The 5518-nt window shown below is 44.7% G+C and overlaps 1 long non-coding RNA gene across 1 annotated transcript; it reads right to left on the bottom strand.

Annotated features, from left to right (window-relative positions):
- Positions 1–1578: 1578 nt before the first annotated feature.
- On the bottom strand, positions 1579–3118 carry LOC121667923. The gene is made up of 2 exons (XR_006017193.1): positions 2997–3118; positions 1579–2202 (listed from the first exon to the last, which is right to left on the bottom strand). It is a non-coding gene; the product is annotated as an uncharacterized LOC121667923 (long non-coding RNA).
- Positions 3119–5518: the final 2400 nt, after the last annotated feature.

The following is a 5518-nucleotide window of genomic DNA, read 5'->3' as shown; positions in this document are numbered from 1 at the left end:
ATAAAGAGAAACATCTGCTGCCTTGTGTCTGGCCGGCTTTAGCAGCCTTTATTTTTCCTTCTTAAGAGAACAGTTTGGATTGATTAAGACTCAAGCAAAGTATTTTAACTTTGATACATCCCCAGCTTGTTGAAATCTTACCTGAAATCTTAAAAAAAAACCCACAACAAACCTACAAAAAAACCCAGTACACAAAATGAAAGTCTGGAGAACATGTGAAGGCCCAGAGACTTCAAAGAAGCACTTTCAAGGCTGAAGACTGGATCTAAAAACTTTTATATTGCTCCAGCCACAAAGAAGGCCTTCAGCTGGGCTCTGCTCAGGCTGGGGCTTCACCTGCACAAAGCTTTGCTGCAGCTGAGAGGGGTCCCAGTTTGTACACACACACACACACAGAAGCCTCGTGAAGACCAAACTGAGTAAAATCCCCAGTCCTGGACTCTGTCTGACCTTCTACGCAGCTGGAGAGCAAAGCACCCAAAAGTTTCATGTTGCTGGATGACTTGGAGATGTGATGGGAGAACCTGAGGATGCTCTAACGCCTGCAGAACTGCGTCTTCAGACTGGAACAAGACAAATTTTCAGTTTGAAGAGAGGTAGTAAACATAGAATAAAGAAAACAAATCTGAGGAGATGCTTTTTATCACATATAAAGCTCTGAACAGGAATCAGTGCAGACTTGTTGACGCCAAGCACAGGATACCTCTAGGTAAATAGAAATACTTCTGCTTCACATACTGCCCTGGGTTATTCCTCCATGGAATACCTAAAAAGAGGTTTTTGCTGTCAGATTTCACTCGCTTCATTTAAACTATTCTACTTTTCATTTGCAAAAAGGAAAGCTGCCAGAGAAGATGATAAATGTTAATGTTGGTAAATGCACTGTGCTGGGTGAAGTCGTGGAGCATTCAGGCAGGTGATGGCTCTGTAAAAGCATTTCAGAGGAGAGGAGATCAGGCTTGGGGCTGGCTGGATGCTGGAACCTGCTCCAGGCTGCTGCTCCGTGCCCCACCATGACCAGTCACAGGGTAAGGGGTTAAGCACATGAAGCCTCTGAGCTGCAGCAAGAGGCCTCCCTCATGCTAAAAACTCATCACTTGAATAGCCCAGCTCAGCAAAAAAGCCTCCATTTCAGAGATAGGGAAATGATGTGCTACGGTCCCTTGCACAGCTTAGCTGATGGGGTTTAGGAATAATGTGCCTTGCTTCTGTTATCAAATATAAAAAAATCCTTGCTTCTGTGCACCCAAAGATTCCATTCATGTCAAAGCATGGGGTATATTTTGTACTTTGGGTAACACAGGCCCACTGGGGATTAGGCTGGGACTACTTCCCCTCCCCCTGACCACAGGCACCAGCCAGGGACCACCCTCACTCAGATCCTCTGTATTTTGTTTCCCCTGAAGACTGTCCCTGTGTCAGCAGGGACATTTAATTCACTCCCTTCTCCTGTAGTTTAATTGCTCAAATTATATTATAGAGCTGGAGAAGGACACAAACCATACAAACTAAACCCCTGGAAACATCGTGACAGCCAACCACAACCCACTCTCCTCACAAAGAAGAAATCACATCAGATCAGCTTCTGCACAGCCAGTTTATTTAGCTGAGACAAGAGAGTTGTTGGAGCAAATAATTGAGAAATAATATGATAAAACACAATATTAGCAATAACTGCCTTTACTGATGGGCCTCTGAATGAGACATGCTCAGTGTGCTGCACATGCCCCACGTGCTGTCATTTCCTTGCTCTGAGCAGATTTGCTGAAGATTTGAGCCCTAATCTGTGCACTGTAACATTATCTCAGCATTTGTATTTGTGTGCTGATCTTCTGTGGTTAGACGTGGGCTTTGGCTCCCACAGGGCTCCCTAACACACTGTGATCCTGTCTGTTCCAAATAACTGCACACTAGATTTTACATGGGGGAAAAGGTTTGTTTGGGGTTGGGGATTTTTCAATAGGTTTATAAAAAAAAAAAAGAAAAAGCAACAGATTTTTGGTGTCTGACCCTGATGCTCACCCTGGATTTCAGAACTGCAAAGACATCCACTGACTTTGGCAAAGGACCTCATCCAGGTACCCAAAAAAAAAAAAAATAACCTGAGCATAGAGCAGATCCTTAGCTGATGTAAAATCAGTGAGAGTCCACAGTGCTATTCACGCTGCATCCCAAGGCAGGATCCCTCTGAACCACTGTCCCCTGAAAATGTAAGAAGCCAACGGTTACCAAACAATGTTGTTTTTTTTAATGTGCTCAAAATGAAACAGTCCATGTCAGGAGCATTGTCCTGAGAAGGAAGAGCACCTGCCACTCCTATGGTCAGTCTCCCTTTTTATTTATCTTGGGCTTCTGACTCCTTAATCTGTTGTGGAATGTCATTTAATTAAGCATTTTCAGGGTTCACTCTAGGCCGTGGGATTACGCTGTAAGCAGGCAGTGCTGGCCTGAAGTTGTGATAATTAAGGCCACGAAGGACAGCTTGGCACATTGTCTAATCAGGGAGCCAACACAAATATGCCAGAGCTGGTACTAAATATTTCCACGGTAGAGGCATTCAGACTTACTAGATGGGGTTTCCCCTACTCATAAAGGAATAGAGGAATAAGAAGAAAAAAAAAAAAAAAGAACGTGCTTTTTCCAGTTTAATTACATTAAAAAAGGGAAAAAAAAAGAAAGACGTTAGAAACATTCTTGACAGAGGAGTGCCTGAAAAGGTTTAATTCCAACCTTACTGATTCTATGCTTTTATGGATAAAGGATTAACGAGCACTAGGAACGGGAGGAGCTGGGCAGTGTATGGCACTGCTGCCTTCTGCACCCGCCCCGAGCCAGACCCCAGCCACTGGGCTTGTGAGCTGCCCTGCCCTGGCTCACTGCCCAGCGGCGTCTCTGGGAGGTACAAGAGCACTCAGGGTCACACCAAGCAAAAGTACCACTTCCTGCTACACTGAAGGTGCAGAGGTGTTTCTTGTATTCCTGCCTTCACTTCTTACCTTCAGCTGCAGCTGAGCTGTCCACACTGCTTCCTGGGCATCACCTCGCCTCCTGTCTCTGTTCTCTCCCTCCCACTCCAGTTCCGTGCTCCACACCCTCGTTGCTCTGTGCAGTTTCACACTAATGCTTGTGGAAAAAAACAGAAGCCCTCAGCACCACCTGTCAAGTTTCCACGCTGCTGAGGCCCAGTGGGCATCCACCACCCAGTGCTGACACCCATCCCCTCCCAGCCTAGAATTCTTGCATGGGCAACACCCCCAGGCATTTTCCCCTATTCCCTGCTCCTCTCATGGGATAGGAATTTACACAGCATGTTGTCTCTCTTACTGATAATCTTGTCTGCTTTCCCACTTTGCTTGGGCTTCTTATATGCTGGCAGAGGTTTATTTTATCCTTCAACAGGCTCAAACACAGCAGATGGGTACAACCAGTTCAGCAACCTGCTGGAAAGTCTGTACTGTGGTTGTGCTATGAATGCTCACAGAAGTTTCTTTGAAAATTACCAAGTGTGGCACACAGTTTAGGGTTCCTGTTGTTTCCAGTACGCCAGACATGAAAAGTTCATGTAACACAACAACAATGTTCAGGGCATTACAAAGGAAAAGAGGGAAAGACACATTCAATTTATCCAATGTGATTATGGAAGAAAGACTGAAAGGCTGGGTTAAAAAAAACAAAGGAGAGAAAAATGATAAATAGAAAAGAGCTCTACAGTCTAAGCATAACTTCAAGTCATAGTGTCTCCTGGTTACTAAACTCAATTTTACAGGACAGGGAGACACTTGTGTGTCCAGCACCGAGCACAAACAGGGCTCTGCTCTCTGCGACCCGATGCACCAGCAGATCTCACAGCTGCCATTCACACAAAGACTTGCAGGAGCCAGGTCATTCTCCTCCTTTTAGGTGCACCTGAGCAAAATGCAAAACAGCCTGGAAACAAGCACTGTTCTCCCTTTTTCTGCCAAGCAGGCCCTGGAGCTGACAGCCAGGGCTGCGCACGCGGCGTTGCTTCCCCAGCGCCTCCTCATTAGAAGCGTCTCCTGAAACATGCTCGGTGTCACATCCATTTAGCGTCAGGTGACAGCCGTTTTCTCCTGTAACATTCACTTTAACAGTGGTATTATTACTTTTACTTGAGTGCTTTGATTTAAGCCACGGGAGATGTCACAAATTAGTGTTTACAAAACTTAACACGAGGGGGCTGTCAGTACTTGCTTGAAGACAAGGATTTAGATGGTTGAGACCCCATTGAGGAGGTAGCAGACTAATTGCAGGAGCCAGGGTACAGAAGGATTCTCGACCTAAGTGTCACCTCAAGCAGAAATGAAATTAATGATGCTCAGAGTGTAGCTCGGTGAAATGAAACACCCTCCCCCCCCTTCTGTTGTTTGTTGTTGTTGTTGTTGCTTTGGTTTTTACACAGTGCAAAAAGGAATTAAAAGAACAGAGTGACAGAATCCAGCTCACCTTGGTAACTGCTCTGTCTGCTCACAGCATCCTGACACTGCCCATGAGATACAAGAACACACTCAAACAGTGAGCACCTCTGCTAGCCTTACTCGTAAAGCAGCACCAGAGTTATGGGCTGCAAGAGAACAGATTCCAAGAGGGCTTGAATAAAGAAATTGCCTCATGATTCAAGGAGCATATACAAATTCTTCTGTGATCCAAGAATTCAGTGACACTATCTGTTATTTGGGAGACTTTGTTTTCCAGCAGTTAGCTATCCAAGTGGAAGGAATTTATTTTGCATGTGGGAAAGTCTGCAAAATACATGTAATTGCTCTGAATAATAAACAGTTAGGAGAAATGCAGGTTGTAAAAGTGTGATATTTAAAATCCTTCAAGTATAGAAGGCATCGGTGTGCAGAGGAATGCTGAGTATCCCTTAGAAACACGGCTCTCCTCAGAGGCCTTTCAGCAAGGCAAGGTATTCCCACACTCACCGTTAATGAACAACAACACGCCACTAAACACACAGCAGCACTAATGAGGAGTTTGATACGAGTGCAGCTTCCTTTGTGAGATGAACACACCACCTCAGAGCCACTGAAGTGGCCGAAGGTCCCATCAGACACCTCCTCTCCAGCCTTTCATCATGATTCATTGCGCTGCTCAGTGCAAATCACAAGGTACAAAATTGCATTATCAGTACAGCTCTTTTTAATCAATTCAAGGTACTGATGTTTAAATATCTCCTGCACTGAAAAGCAATTGCTGTTTAAACCAAATTTTTTTTAAAGAAATCATTATAACATTCTCATAATTGCTTATCTCTCAGAAGAAGATAACGCAGACACAGCTGCTATTTCAAAGGCCATTTTATACATACAGCTCAGTCACATCTGAAATACTGCAGAGATTCTCTCTAATTCAGGAACCTATTTATTGCTGACTGCATTGTGTGACAGGGCTGTGGCCTTAGTTACACTCACACCAGAGGTATTTATACACCATGATTTGCCCAAGGACTTTTTCCCCTGCTGGGCCCCACTTCAGCAAAACATTTCAAGAGATGCTC

The sequence above is a fragment of the Corvus kubaryi genome, unplaced genomic scaffold (genome assembly GCF_017639235.1).
Source record: "Corvus kubaryi isolate FWS band 111438036 unplaced genomic scaffold, C.kubaryi_AGA036_p1.0 37382, whole genome shotgun sequence".
Lineage (NCBI taxonomy): Eukaryota > Metazoa > Chordata > Aves > Passeriformes > Corvidae > Corvus > Corvus kubaryi.
This window is presented reverse-complemented; position numbering and strand designations above follow the sequence as displayed.